Source organism: Panulirus ornatus, chromosome 2, assembly GCF_036320965.1.
Source record: "Panulirus ornatus isolate Po-2019 chromosome 2, ASM3632096v1, whole genome shotgun sequence".
Lineage (NCBI taxonomy): Eukaryota > Metazoa > Arthropoda > Malacostraca > Decapoda > Palinuridae > Panulirus > Panulirus ornatus.
Genome location: NC_092225.1, coordinates 97,091,924 through 97,109,423, shown reverse-complemented (window position 1 = coordinate 97,109,423; position 17,500 = coordinate 97,091,924). Strand labels below are relative to the sequence as shown.

General features: G+C 48.0%; 1 protein-coding gene across 7 annotated transcripts in view; it reads right to left on the bottom strand.

The window, feature by feature from the left end:
- LOC139758701 (myeloid leukemia factor 2-like) overlaps positions 1-17,500 on the bottom strand; it is a 196,247-nt gene that overhangs the window by 22,887 nt on the left and 155,860 nt on the right. The gene's annotated exons all lie outside the window — the stretch shown is intronic.

Here is a 17,500-nt window from a genome sequence, read left to right as displayed (position 1 = left end):
AAAGAGTTCAGACCAATTCTATTCACTTGATCCTTTCCCCTCACCACCCAAGAAATCGCAAATTCTTTCTTTTTTATTAACTACCTCGCTAGTGAGTTGCAGAATTCAAAGTTACGGTCAATCACAAACCTTATGGTAATATTCATAATAATAATTATAATAATAATAATAATAATAATAATAATAATAATAATGATAAAATATTATCATATCATTATCATTTATCACTATTATTATTATCATTACGTACCCAGCGGGCACCAGCTATGGTAACAGTAAAAACCATTTGCGAGGTTACCAGCTGTGACAGTATGTGGTAACTGCAACACTATCACCAGCTGTGAGGGCACGCACGCGTGTACATCAACAGTCACCACCAGGGTTACCAGCTGTGAGAACACGTGGTATCAAAATCAATGGGGTCACCAGCTGTGAGAGCACGTGGTAACAACAATACCAACGGGGTCACCATCTGGGAGAACAGGTGGTGGTGACACCAACATTACCAACACGGTCACCAGCTGTGGGACCAAACAGTGAGGGGCCTTCAACAGGAGGTGAGTCAGAGCCATCTGTATACAAGTTTACCTCACTGACACACACACACACACACACACACACACACACACACACACACACACACACACACACACACACACAACGCAATTTATATATATATATATATATATATATATATATATATATATATATATATATATATATATATATATATATATCTGTTTCCCATTTTAGAAAGTTAAAAAATACAAGAAGAATATATGAATAAGAATATATGGTGTGGGAGGCAAGTTGTTAGAAGCAGTGAAAAGTTTTTATCGAGGATGTAAGGCATGTGTACATGTAGGAAGAGAGGAAAGTGATTGGTTCTCAGTGAATGTAGGTTTGCGGCAGGGGTGTGTGATGTCTCCATGGTTGTTTAATTTGTTTATGGATGGGGTTGTTAGGGAGGTAAATGCAAGAGTCTTGGAAAGAGGGGCAAGTATGAAGTCTGTTGGGGATGAGAGAGCTTGGGAAGTGAGTCAGTTGTTGTTCGCTGATGATACAGCGCTGGTGGCTGATTCATGTTGAGAAACTGCAGAAGCTGGTGACTGAGTCTGGTAAAGTGTGTGAAAGAAGAAAGTTAAGAGTAAATGTGAATAAGAGCAAGGTTATTAGGTACAGTAGGGTTGAGGGTCAAGTCAATTGGGAGATAAGTTTGAATGGAGCAAAACTGGAGGAAGTAAAGTGTTTTAGATATCTGGGAGTGGATCTGGCAGCGGATGGAACCATGGAAGCGGAAGCGGATCATAGGGTGGGGGAGGGGGCGAAAATCCTGGGAGCCTTGAAGAATGTGTGGAAGTCGAGAACATTATCTCGGAAAGCAAAAATGGGTATGTTTGAAGGAATAGTGGTTCCAACAATGTTGTATGGTTGCGAGGCGTGGGCTACGGATAGAGTTGTGCGCAGGAGGATGGATGTGCTGGAAATGAGATGTTTGAGGACAATGTGTGGTGTGAGGTGGTTTGATCGAGTAAGTAACGTAAGGGTAAGAGAGATGTCTGGAAATAAAAAGAGCGTGGTTGAGAGAGCAGAAGAGGGTGTTTTGAAATAGTTTGGGCACATGGAGAGAATGAGTGAGGAAAGATTGACCAAGAGGATATATGTGTCGGAGGTGGAGGGAACGAGGAGAAGTGGGAGACCAAATTGGAGGTGGAAAGATGGAGTGAAAAAGATTTTGTGTGATCGGGGCCTGAACATGCAGGAGGGTGAAAGGAGGGCTAGGAATAGAGTGAAATGGATCGATGTGGTATATCGGGGTTGACGTGCTGTCAGTGGATTGAATCAGGGCATGTGAAGAGTCTGGGGTAAACCATGGAAAGCTGTGTAGGTATGTATATTTGCGTGTGTGGACGTATGTATATACATGTGTATGGGGGTGGGTTGGGCCATTTCTTTCGTCTGTTTCCTTGCGCTACCTCGCAAACGCGGGAGACAGCGACAAAAAAAAAAAATATATATATATATAAACGATGATTGTGAATAGTACGAGCATTACATTAAACCTAAGAATCACGTCAAGACCTTAGATAAATAAAATATCTATGAAAAAAAAAAAAAACCCAGCAGCAGACGGTCGGTGAGGTACTGAAGACCTACTCACATTTACATTGCAAACTACTTGGCATAATGTGGGCCAGAGATAATCATAGTACTTCAACAGAAAATGGCCGGGTAGGGCCAGTACAGTCAACACCTCACCATAAGGGACTTAAAAACAAAAAAAAAGGGGGGGGGGGGAAACGATGAACGTGGAAAACGTTGTAAACACACAAAAAACGTTGGCACCACATAAACATTCCGTGCGATGGTTCTACCCCTTTAGCACGACGGTACGACCCTTGAGCACGACGGTACGACCCTTGAGCACGACGGTACGACCCTTGAGCACGACGGTGCGACCCTTGAGCACGACGGTACGACCCTTGAGCACGACGGTACGATCCTTGAGCACGACGGTACGACCCTTGAGCACGACGGTACGACCCTTGAGCACGAAGGTACGACCCTTGAGCACGACAGAAAGCCTTGAGCACGACGGTATGACCCTCAAGCACGATGGTACGACCCTTGAGCACGACAGAAAGCCTTGAGCACGACGGTATGACCCTCAAGCACGACGGTACGACCCTTCGGTATATGATGGCCTGATGCCTGACCTGACTCTCATTAAAGAATCAGGCTACCCAAGACTAGGCCATATCATACCTACAAGTCGTACCTTCGAGCGCTCAAGGGTCGTGCCGCCGTCGGGCTAGTGCCTCGCACTACCTTCGCGCTCCAGGGTCGTACCGTCTAGAAGTGTCGTACCGTCGAGACGAAGCCAGCAATACATAGGCATATATATATATATATATATATATATATATATATATATATATATATATATATATATATATATATATATATATATATATATTGGAAAGGATCACAATACGAGTCCACGGGAAAATGAAACACGAAAAGTTCCCAAGTGCACTTTCGTGTAATAATCACATCATCAGGGGAGACACAAGAGAGAAATATAACAGTCAGTTGATATACATCGAAGAGACGAAGCTAGGACGCCATTTGGTAAACATGTGATTGTCCAAAACATGTTTTGGTTTCAGTGCATTATTACATGACAGCTAGAGACTGAGTGTGAACGAATGGGGCCTTTGTTGTCTTTTCCTAGCGCTACCTCGCACACATGAAGGGGGAGGGGGTTGTTATTCCATGTGTGGCGAGGTGGTGATGGGAATAAATAAAGGCAGACAGTATGAATTATGTACATGTGTATATATGTATATGTCTGTGTGCATATATACGTGTACATTGAGATGTATAGGTATGTATATTTGCGTGTGTGGACGTGTATGTATATACATGTGTATATGGGTGGGTTGGGCCATTCTTTCGTCTGTTTCCTTGCGCTACCTCGCTAACGCGGGAGACAGCGACAAAGCAAAATATATATATATATATATATATATATATATATATATATATATATATATATATATATATATATATATAGGTTGAAGGGGGAGGGGAACAGACGATAGGTAGGTGGGGGGGACAGACGATAGGTGGGGTAGGAGGGAAAGGACAGGTGGGAGGGGACAGGACGGCTGGGAGGGGAAAGAGAGAGAGAGAGAGAGAGAGGACGACAGGGAGATAAAACAGGAGGGCAGGCAGGGAGTGGTGGTGGGTGAGGGGGAACCAAACTGAGAGTAAAGAGGGGGTAAACACACACACACGCCTCACACAGGCTGGGTCCCACCCACACCTGGAGCTGTGGCGAGACGACCTCACCCACGGCTTGCTGACGACCTCGATGATGGTGGTGGCCCACGCTGGCGGTGGGGGCTCTTAACCCCCCTACTAACCCTCCCCCCTCCAACTACCACCACACACACACACCACCGCACCCACACACTCGACACACACACTCTCTCTTCGTAGGTAGCGGACCCACCTGGGGTTAACATGAACGATCCTTGTACTGTATGATTAATCTCAATATGACTAATAATAATAATAATAATAATAATAATAATAATAATAATAATAATAAATAATAATTAATAAATAATAAAATAATAAATAATAATTAACAATAATAAATAAATAAATAATAATTAATAATAATAATAATAATAATAATAATAATAATAATAACAACAATAATAATAATTATTATTATTATTATTATCATTATTATTATTATTATTATTATTATTATTATTATTATTGGTTAACTTTTATTACTATAACAAATTATATTTACTGTCATCATCAACACAAGACAACGATTGTAAGTCTATCAAACTCACGGTTCGTCATTACGATCATCATGACAACAATATCAAACAGATACTTTACAAATCTCTTTACTACCGTCATTATTACAATTATCACCATTACTACGACCATTATCATTAATTATCATTATCATTATTCTTATTATCATTACAGCAATACAGCCGAAGGAAGACAACCTCATCCTGGCCACTCCCTCACACCACATCCCCTGGTGTGTGTGTGTGTGTTTCATTACTCACACTCAGTTTACCCTCGCAATATATATACACGTGCATGCACCCGGCCAGGCTACCCAACGCCCTGTACCTCCCCTGTTACGTATATAGCTCACTGATACCAGGGGCTTGAGTGGATAGCCTTTGTCTTTACACGCACCGAAGCCGGTGGGAGTACATGCGCGTCCACGCCTCCTCGCTTATATATATATATATATATATATATATATATATATATATATATATATATATATATATATATATATATATATATATATATCCTCCTCGCTTATATATATATATATATATATATACATATATATATATATATATATATATATATATATATATATATATATATATATATATATATATATACAGGAAGAGATCACAAATGAGCAGGGGATCAACTAAATTCCTTTCTTACCTCAAGGAAATAAAACCAGATGATGTGATCATTACACGAAAGTGCACTTGGGGAATTCATCGTGTTTTATTTCCCTATATAATGCACCGCAAACCACAGCTCCCTTTCCACATCCAGGCCCTACAGACCCTTCCATGGTTTACCCCCCAGACGCTTCACATGCCTTGGTTCAATCCAATGACAGCACGTCGACCCCGGTATGCAACATCGTTCCAATTCCCACTATTCCTTGCACGCCTTTCACCCTTCTGTATGTTCTAGCCCCAATCGCTCAAAATCTTTTTCACTTCATCCTTCCACCTCCAATTTAGTCTCCCGCTTCTCCTTCTTCCCTCCAACTCTGACACACATATCCTCTTTGTCAATCTTTCCTAGCTCATTCTCTCCATGTGTCCAAATTTCAACACCCTCTTCTGCTCTCTCAACCACACTCTTTTTACCATCACACATCTCTCTTACCCTTTCATTACTTACTCGATAAAGCCACCTCACACCACATATTGTCCTCAAACATTTCATTTCCAACACCCCCACCCTCCTCCGCACAACCGGATCTATAGCCCAAACCTCACAACCATATAACATTGTTGGAACCACTATTCCAAAAAAGCATACCCATTTTCGCTCTCCGAGATAACGTTCTCGCCTTACACACATTCCTCAACGCTCCCAGAACCTTTGCCCCATTCCCAACCCTGTGACACTTCCGCTTCCATGATTCCATCCGCTGCTACGTCCACTCCCAGATATCCAAAAACACTTCACTTTCTCCAGTTTTTCTCCAATCAAACTTACCTCCCAATTAACTTGTCCTTCAACCCTACTGAAACTAATAACTTTGCTCTTATTCACATTTACTCCCAACTTTCTTCTTTCACACACTTTACCAAACTCAGTCACCAACTTCCGCAGTTTGTCACCCAAATCAGCCACCAGAGCTGTATCATCAGCCAACAACAACTGACTCACTTCCCAAGCCCTCTCATCCAAACCAGACTGCACACTTCTCCCTCTCCAAAACTCTTGCATTCTCCTACCTAACCACCCTATCCATTAACAAACAGCCATGGAAACATCACACACCGCTGCCGCAAACCGACATTCACTAGGAACCAATAACTTTCCTCTCTTCATACTAGTACACATGCCTTACATCCTTGGTAAAAACTTTTCGCTGTTTCCAGCAACTCACCTCCCACACCATACACTCTTAAAACCTTCCACAAAGCATCTCTATCCACCCTATCATATGCCTTCTCCAGATCCATAGATGCTTCATACAAATCCATCTGTTTTTCTAAGTATTTCCCACATACATTCTTCAAAGCAAACACCTGATCCACACATCATCTACCACTTCTGAAACCACACACTGCTCTTCCCCAATCTGATGCTCTGTTCATGCCCTGACCCTCTCAATCAATACCCATATCATTTCACAGGAATACTCAACAAACTTATGCCTATGTAATCTGAACACACACACAAACACACACACACATACACACACACACACACATATATATATATATATATATATATATATATATATATATATATATATATATATATATATATATATATATATGTATATATATATATATATATGATTGAATCACGTTTACCAAATGGCGTCCTGGCTTCGTCTCTTCGATGTATATCAACTGACTTATATTTTTCTCTTGTGTCTCCCCTGATGATGTGATTGTTACACGAAAGTGCACTTGGGAACTTTTCGTGTTTCATTTTCCCCGTGGACTCATACGAATATATATATATATATATATATATATATATATATATATATATATATATATATATAATTCACGATAACTGCGGATAAAACCTGTCAGAAAATCGTAGTCATCATACTTTCAGAATAAACAGCACCACCCACGGGTGCATGTGAAAAACAGCCGAAGCAGCAAGTCGACAGAATCGCGAATGCTCACCCACGTCTGGGCCCCATATTAGCCGGGGCCTGGAATATTTACAACTATCGCCACTCGCACAGACGGATCACAACTCTGATACTGAGCGAGTGAGTACCGCGTGCGCAAATGAGGCCACCGTTCCTTTGTGCCCGACGCCACCACCTCCGTTATTAAAGCGGGGGATAGCAGCAACTTGGGGGACCAAATTCTGTCTCGCTGAAAAATAGTGTCCATCTTTCGTGCCTCTTTTGTCAAAAACGGAGGAGGGGTCGGAACATCCCCAGAATCCACCCCTGACTTGTAACTTGATACGAGCGTCATCGTCCAAGCGTTTTGTGGACATGATCGGTTCATAGAAGCCAAGGTGTCAGTAGGTCGGCCAAGCGTTACTATCATATGACCCGCGAGTTAAACTTAGCGGTCGCATAAGGAGTTAACATCACTGTTAGCTTCCCGTTTGTGAAGAACATTTAACATCCACAGCAGACTATCTGTATATTCGAGAATATCAACATCAGAATGTGCTGTTCCTTCTATGACGAACGTAATTCACAGCATCTGTTCAGATGTCGAAATTTCTTTTCTTGCCAACAGCTGCTCCGATTATACAAAGAACTGACCCTCCTTCCTTGTATGGAGTCCTGCTCTCACACCTGGAGTGGTTCTAGCTCTGCATCCTTACCTGACAGAGTCGAGTCGAAACCAGTCCGACTTATAACCTCTCCCAGGGTAACTTCCAAACTTGACCCGCTTGCCCTACGCCGCAATGCTGGTTCACTTTCTTCTGAAGGTATTACTTTGGTTTTTGCTCCCGAGGCCTGGCTGCTTAGGGGCCCCCCCAACACTAACTAGAACACGCAATCCTCGTCAAGCTATTGCTTCACATGATTAGTGTGTGGCCATCGGCAACTCAAAGGTGGGCCGTTTTTGATATCTGTTTCTTTCCCTACACCTCAAAGCTTTGGAACTCTCTACCCTCTCATGTCTTTCCCAGTGAGGATAACCTAACACATTTCAAAAGACAGGTTTTTCATTTCTTCCAAAACACGTCAATTCCTTCACTTGTCTCTTCTTTTTCCCTTCCATAACCCTCTCTACATTTCAATTAAGTCCCGGCCTTCATGTGTATTTTTGTCCGGGACCTAGAGCATCCAAAAAAAAAGGGAGGGAGAGAGAGAGAGAGAGAGAGAGAGAGAGAGAGAGAGAGAGAGAGAGAGAGAGAGAGAGAGAGAGAGAGAGAGAGAGAGAAATTCCCCACGAACACTGAAATCTACACATCAGAATATGCTGTCCCTACCATGATGAACATAATCAACTACAACAGAACACTTGTTCCCTTGTTGTTCTTTCAAGAAAGAACCTTAACATCTAAGGCAAAACATGTTCCTGCTTCCTTGCCATCTGCATCGGAATACCCGTCCTATACCTTTGACATCATCAGGGTAGGTAAGGGGGTGTCCTCATGAACAGGAGAGAGTACAAGAGATCTTGCTACAGTTTCCCTCCTTCCTCCCTCCCTCACTCCTCCTCATGTCAGATACCTGACCGGAAAGCATCTATGTCCTCCTCATCACGCCAGACACCTGATTAGCAAAGCTCCTATGTCCTCCTCATCACGTTACACAACTGCTCAGAAGGAACCTACGTCCAAAAGCTGCCTCTTCCTTCTTCATCTGGCGCTTAGCTTATCACAGCTGTGCACATGTTCCTCTGAGTCACACAGGTGCCAGCACCACCGCACACACAAGTCCCTCTCAGCCACACTGGTGCCAGCACCACCGCACACACAAGTCCCTCTCAGCCACACAGGTGCCAGCACCACCGCACACACAAGTCCCTCTCAGCCACACAGGTGCCAGCACCACCGCACACACAAGTCCCTCTCAGCTACACAGGTGCCAGCACCACCGCAACACAAGTCCCTCTCAGCCTCAGAGGTGCCAGCACCACCGCACACATAAGTCCCTCTCAGCCACGGAGGTGCCAGCACCACCGCACACACAAGTCCCTCTCAGCCACACAGGTGCCAACACCACCGCACACACAAGTCCCTCTCAGCCACACAGGTGCCAGCACCACCGCACACACAAGTCCCTCTCAGCCACACAGGTGCCAACACCACCGCACACACAAGTCCCTCTCAGGCAAAGAGGTGCCAGCACCACCGCACACACCAGTCCCTCTCAGCCACACAGGTGCCAGCACCACCACCGCACGCTCAAGTCCCTCTCAGCCACACTGGTGCCAGAACCACCGCACACACAAGTCCCCCTCAGCCACACTCGTGCCAGTACCACCGCAACACAAGTCCCTCTCAGCCACACAGGTGTTCGGCGCTCTGCACCACCGGTTACCGGAGCCACGGTATCGCTCGTCGTCTACCTTTACACCTCACCGTGCACCCACACACAGTCTGAAAGAGCAGAGGTCCTCCACGCACGGGACCAGGGAGGAGGAACGACTTCCCCCCCCAAGGGCAAGGGACAACTAGCGAGCAAGGCGGAGGTCGGCTGGGCTGGGCTGGACCCGTTGAGTGACTGGAGCAGGGAACCAGCAGGTGACTCACCCCAGGATACTTACCCCACACCCACACATCCCCAGCTCCCACCACACACACACACACACACACACACACACGAGAGTATAACCCCCTCTCCAAGTACCTATACGTACTCGCATAGAGACTGCAAGACAAACACTACTCCAACCATTCCTTTCTGTTCTCCCCAGCTCCTGCTCGCTCTCTCTCTCTCTCTCTCTCTCTCTCTCTCTCTCTCTCTCTCTCTCTCTCTCTCTCTCTCTCTCTCTCTCTCTTACTAGAGGTACCATTTCCCCCGCTGTACCGGTGAGCTGTCCTGAGCGCGTCCGAGCCATCAAAGGTAGTAGCACCAGCGGCACAGGACGTGCTGCTGCTTCCTATAGTTTATGAGGGGGGGACCGTCCACCCACACACACGAGGCCAGACCGTTACGTCACCCTCCATTCCTCGTACAACGGTGGGGTGGGGTTCTCTTCCTTCCTTCCGTCTTTCGTACACGTCATGACATTTCCACTCTCTCTCGAGAGTCAGGCCTGAGCAGCAGCTCGTACTTCCATTACCTTTCATTCGATGCGGACCGACCTGGGTAAGGAAGACGGGACAACAGCGTAGGAAGGTCTCAATAAGGATAACATTGCCCAACACAGGATACGAGCTGCAGGAGCGTGTATGTGAGAGAGGGATACGGGAGCAGCAGACATCGTCCCTAACTGGTCGTTGCCCGTGTGTCCGTCATTACGAAAACGGCAAAGGATACAAACTATCAGCTGCTCTGGGACATATCATTCTTCTTGATCTATGCAAATGCCTTGTCAGGAAAAGGCGTGGAGACAACGCAAGACTATGTCTGCAGATGACGCGCAGTTGATGGCAGGCGTGAAAAAGCGACGAGGATGGCTTCCACTTGCAAGGGGACCCAAACCGACCTCCCAAAACTGGTCGGATGCCTGTTCGTGAAATTCAGCCCAAGTATACGTAAGGAGGGATACCTGGCGAAGTCTTCGCGGGGGTCTTCTGCCCCTATATACAGCCCGGGCTGAGCCCACGGGCTCCTGGGATGGGTCGCTGGTCGACCAAACTGTTGGTGGAAGCCGCCTCCATCACGCCCCCAACACAGCCTGGCTGGCCAGGCGCACTTGGTAGGTCCTCTCGTCCACTGCATTCTGAGCCTTCCCTACCGTGTGCATCCTGTGTTGTTCGTGATGATAGCGCGGGCAAAGTGCTTGAAGAGCCTTGGTGTCCGAGATGTTGAAGGTGTTGTTCTCTCTTGCAAATCGCATCCCTGGATTTCACAGGTAGTGTTTTAAAGGCTCCCAAGCCTGTCGTGCCAGTGCCAGGATTCGAACCCATGAGCTCGACCCCTGGGTACGGCCCGAGGAGGCATCACGGTCAGGAACGCTAACCTATACACCACGAAAGTCCACATCACTTATACGACAGCAGAAGACGTCCCAGAGATGGTGCCCGCCCCCTGCAGCACCACAAATAGATCATTCACACACATGGGGGAGCAAGGAGGCATTTCCTCCCCCATTCCCTCCCTCCGTAGCAACACTGCGACCATACCAGTAAGACAAGGACCCCCCCATCCCACTGAGGCTAGCAACACTACGACCATACCAGTAAGACAAGGACCCCCACATCCCACTGAGGCTAGCAACACTACGACCATACCAGTAAGACAAGGACCCCCACATCCCACTGAGGCTAGCAACACTACGACCATACCAGTGAGACAAGGACCCCCCCATCCCACTGAGGCTAGCAACACTACGACCATACCAGTAAGACAAGGACCCCGCCATCCCACTGAGGCTAGCAACACTACGACCATACCAGTAAGACAAGGACCCCCACATCCCACTGAGGCTAGCAACACTACGACCATACCAGTGAGACAAGGACCCCCCCATCCCACTGAGGCTAGCAACACTACGACCATACCAGTAAGACAAGGACCCCGCCATCCCACTGAGGCTAGCAACACTACGACCATACCAGTAAGACAAGGACCCCGCCATCCTACTGAGGCTAGCAACATTGCGACCATACCAGTAAGACAAGGACCCCCCCATCCCCCATCCCACTGAGGCTAGCAACACTACGACCATACCAGTAAGACAAGGACCCCGCCATCCCACTGAGGCTATATATACATCACAACAACGTGTACTACACACACGCCTTCCTCCCCCCCAATCTGGCGTGATGAGGTAGGAGAGGACGGCCGCCTCATACAAGACGAGGCAACGCGCCAAAAGCTGGCTCTAATATGAGAGAGAGAGAGAGAGAGAGAGAGAGAGAGAGAGAGAGAGAGAGAGAGAGAGAGAGAGAGAGAGAATGAAAAACAGATGAGGAAATTTCAAGAAAAGGAAATCTGCGCAAATACTGCAGCAGAGGGAGGGAATGGAAAAGACACACACACACAGATAAAGATCGACTACGAAGAATAGAAAAATAATGTGTATGATAAAAGATAAGAGGTATGGATAACAGGGGAGGAAAGGTAAAGATAGCAGGAGTGGGATATAAGGATTAAAGGTGGGGGGGATAAAGATAACAGAGGAAGGTCAAGCTAACAGATGTGGAGATAAGGATTACAAGTGCAGGGGGGGTTAAAGTTAAAGATAACAGGAGTGAGAAATGTAAGTGTGGTAGATAAAGATTACAGGTGGCGAAGGACGAAGATAACACGCGCGGAAGCAGAGATAAGAGATGGACCAGATAATGCAACGGGTGCGATAGATACCATGCAACGGATGCGATAGATAAAAGACAAAGTGTGGGTGATCAAGATAACGAGCACAGAGGGTAAAGATAACGAGACAAAATACTACAAAAAAGGGGGGGAAGGGGAAATTAAGAATCATGATAACAGATTGGCCGAGATAGAAAAAAACTCAAACTCAAACGCAACACCCAAACCCACCCACCCTCTAAACATTCCAACTGATTACATATCACACACACACACACACACACACACACACACACACACACACACACACACACACACACACACACACACACGTCCATCGCTATCATCCATCGCCACGAAACACTAACCCTCACATCAGCCACGTAGAAACACCAGGAACACCAACCCTCCTCACATAGTGTGTACTATGAGGAACACCAGTGATCCAGGGTGAGGCGCAACACAACCAGACGGGGCAACACGAGGGCAACATCCATGTAGACAGTGTTCCCGCCAAACTGTGTTTCCCCAAATGTCTCTCTCTCTCTCTCTCTCTCTCTCTCTCACACACCACCACTGCCCTTCTTTTCATCCTTGGATAACAAGAGGGCGTATGGTATACACGGTAAAGTATATATATATATATATATATATATATATATATATATATATATATATATATATATATATATATTATTATTATTATACTTAACCGCCGTCTCCCGCGTTAGCGAGGTAGCGCAAGGAAACAGACGAGGACTGGCCTAACCCACCCACATACACATGTATATACATAATCGCCCACACACGCACATATACATATATGTATATTTCAACGTATATATACATACACATATATACACATGTTACATATCCATAATTGCTGCCTTTATATATGTTTCCTAAATGGCTTCCAAGCTATGTCTCTTCGTTGTATATCAACTGACTTATGTTTCTCTCTTGTGTCTCCCCTGATGATGTGATTATTACACGAAAGTGCACTTGGCAACTTACCGTGTTTCATTTTCCCCGTGGACTCATAGTATACACTAGTTGTTATACACAATGTATGATTTACTCAAGGAATAATTTAGGGTAAAATATACGTTATGTGACGTATTCGTAAAGTACACGTTAAGTTAGAGCTTGCTTAAGGCAAGGTATACGCAAGCCAAGGTATGTGTCAGGTAAAGTGTACTCCAGACCAGGTACACGTGTAAGGCAAGGTACAGTGCACACACCCCCACGCCATACAGTGTACCCCCCACGCCATACAGTGCACCCCCACGCCATACAGTGCACCCCCACGCCATACAGTGCACCCCCTACGCCATACAGTGCACCCCCCACGCCATACAGTGCACCCCCCCACGCCATACAGTGCACCCCCCACGCCATCCGTCACATATCGAACACACGTCCTCGCCATATGTGTCACCACCAGCACCACACACGCCACCCTGGCCACAGCCCTGCCACACACCAGTGTACCTCACCACTGATGAAGTGTGGCTCACGTTCCAGCATTAGTTCGCGTCTCTCAAGTGTTGACCAAATGCCCTCCCGTCACCACACTCAGGTGTGTGTGGTGTGGTGTGTGTGTGTGTGTGTGTTGAAGGGGAAGATGAGGGGGCGGAGGAGGATTAGAGGGGAGGGGGGGGTCCCCCCCGCGCTCTACTTGTAGAACCAGTCCACCCCCACCCCCCCAAACTAACACACACACACACACACACACACACACACACACACACACTGGATCCCAGATATTTGCCACCTACACTCCTCACCCCTCCTCAAACCCCCCCACACGCGTCACACCATCGCTGCCCCACAAGGTCGTATTTGGTAGACAAGGAGGGAGGGACGAATCTCTCTCGTCCACGAGAATGATTACTATTTGAGTACTTTCTCTTACTTGTGATTACTATTTGAGTATTGAGGGCAAAAAATGACTTTTCAATCGTGTTCTGTGCGTGTGTGTGTGTGTGTGTGTGTGTGTGTGTGTGTGTGTGAGCACTTGCGCGTCATCAGCCCTTCCTGAGCCACCCACTGCTACTTGACCTTCCTTATTCCACCGCCCTGTGCCAATGACACGGAGGGAACGAACCCCATCACCACCTCAGTGTTCGTTCCATTTCCCCCCCGCTCCAGTGACCAAAACAACTCCCCCCCCCCCCCTCAGCCACACGAGGCTCCCACGTTCACAACAGACCAGCCTCCACCACACAGGCCCAGGAATGACGTCAAGTCCACCTCACCCTGACGTCACATCCGGCTCACCCCGACGTCACATCCGGCTCACCCTGACGTCACCCCCGGCTCACCCTGACGTCACCTACGGATCACATTACCGTCGTGCTCAAGGTTCGCACCGTCGTGCTCAAGGGTCGCACCGTCGTGATCAAGGGTCGTACCGTCGTGGTCAAGGGTCGCACCGTCGTGGTCAAGGGTCGTACCGTCGTGGTCAAGGGTCGTACCGTCGTGCTCAAGGGTCGCACCGTCGTGCTCAAGGGTCGTACCGTCGTGGTCAAGGGTCGTACCGTCGTGCTCAAGGGTCGTACCGTCGTGCTCAAGGGTCGCACCGTCGTGCTCAAGGGTCGTACCGTCGTGCTCAAGGGTCGTACCGTCGTGCTCAAGGGTCGTACCGTCGTGCTCAAGGGTCGCACCGTCGTGCTCAAGGGTCGCACCGTCGTGGCAAAGTGTCGTACCGTCGTGCTCAAGGGTCGTACCGTCGTACTCAAGGGGGTACCGTCGTACTCAAGGGTCGTACCGTCGTACTCAAGGGTCGCACCGTCGTGGCAAAGGGTCGTACCCATCCCCCTTAAACAGAACCTTCCCTCACACCACTACCCTTACCATCCCCGTTAACAGAACCCCTCTCACACCACTACCCTTACCATCCCCGTTAACAGAACCCCTCTCACACCACTACCCTTACCATCCCCGTCAACAGAACCCCTCTCACACCACTACCCTTACCATCCCCGTTAACAGAACCCCTCTCACACCACTACCCTTACCATCCCCGTTAACAGAACCCCTCTCACACCACTACCTTACCATCCCCGTTAACAGAACCCCTCTCACACCACTACCCTTACCATCCCCGTTAACAGAACCCCTCTCACACCACTACCCTTACCATCCCCGTTAACAGAACCCCTCTCACACCACTACCCTTACCATCCCCCATCAACAGAACCCCTCTCACACCACTACCCTTACCATCCCCGTTAACAGAACCCCTCTCACACCACTACCCTTACCATCCCCGTTAACAGAACCCCTCTCACACCACTACCCTTACCATCCCCGTTAACAGAACCCCTCTCACACCACTACCCTTACCATCCCCCGTCAACAGAACCCCTCTCACACCACTACCCTTACCATCCCCGTCACAGAACAATCACACCGTACATCATCCCGTACTACCCTCTACACATACCCTACACGTAACAGAACCCCTCTCACACCACTACCCTTACCATCCCCGTTAACAGAACCCCTCTCACACCACTACCCTTAACATCCCCGTTAACAGAACCCCTCTCACACCACTACCCTTACCATCCCCGTCAACAGAACCCCTCTCACACCACTACCCTTACCATCCCCGTAACAGAACCCCTCTCACACCACTACCCTTACCATCCCCCGTTGACAGAACCCCCTCTCACACCACTAACCTTACCATCCCCGTTAACAGAACCCCTCTCACACCACTACCCTTACCATCCCCGTTAACAGAACCCCTCTCACACCACTACCCTTACCATCCCCCGTTAACAGAACCCCTCTCACACCACTACCCTTACCATCCCCCGTTAACAGAACCCCTCTCACACCACTACCCTTACCATCCCCCATCAACAGAACCCCTCTCACACCACTACCCTTACCATCCCCCGTTAACAGAACCCCTCTCACACCACTACCCTTAGCATCCCCGTTGACAGAACCCCTCTCACACCACTACCCTTACCATCCCCGTTAACAGAACCCCTCTCACACCACTACCCTTACCATCCCCGTTAACAGAACCCCTCTCACACCACTACCCTTACCATCCCCGTTAACAGAACCCCTCTCACACCACTACCCTTACCATCCCCGTTAACAGAACCCCTCTCACACCACTACCCTTACCATCCCCGTTAACAGAACCCCTCTCACACCACTACCCTTACCATCCCCCGTTAACAGAACCCCTCTCACACCACTACCCTTACCATCCCCCATCAACAGAACCCCTCTCACACCACTACCCTTACCATCCCCGTTAACAGAACCCCTCTCACACCACTACCCTTACCATCCCCGTTAACAGAACCCCTCTCACACCACTACCCTTACCATCCCCGTTAACAGAACCCCTCTCACACCACTACCCTTACCATCCCCGTTAACAGAACCCCTCTCACACCACTACCCTTACCATCCCCCGTTAACAGAACCCCTCTCACACCACTACCCTTACCATCCCCGTTAACAGAACCCCTCTCACACCACTACCCTTACCATCCCCCGTTAACAGAACCCCTCTCACACCACTACCCTTACCATCCCCGTTGACAGAACCCCTCTCACACCACTACCCTTACCATCCCCGTTAACAGAACCCCTCTCACACCACTACCCTTACCATCCCCGTTGACAGAACCCCTCTCACACCACTACCCTTACCATCCCCGTTAACAGAACCCCTCTCACACCACTACCCTTACCATCCCCGTTAACAGAACCCCTCTCACACCACTACCCTTACCATCCCCGTTAACAGAACCCCTCTCACACCACTACCCTTACCATCCCCGTTGACAGAACCCCTCTCACACCACTACCCTTACCATCCCCGTTAACAGAACCCCTCTCACACCACTACCCTTACCATCCCCGTTAACAGAACCCCTCTCACACCACTACCCTTACTATCCCCGTTAACAGAACCCCTCTCACACCACTACCCTTACCATCCCCGTTGACAGAACCCCTCTCACCACTACCCTTACCATCCCCGTTAACAGAACCCCTCTCACACCACTACCCTTACCATCCCCGTTAACAGAACCCCTCTCACACCACTACCCTTACCATCCCCGTTAACAGAACCCCTCTCACACCACTACCCTTACCATCCCCGTTAACAGAACCCCTCTCACACCACTACCCTTACCATCCCCGTTAACAGAACCCTCCTGCCAATACCATCACACGAGAGTGACCGCGCCAGACAGCAACACCCCCATCTCGGGTGACACTCACTGATGGAAGCCAGGCTCCGCACTCCATCAAAACGCCACACAACCCACCACCACTAAC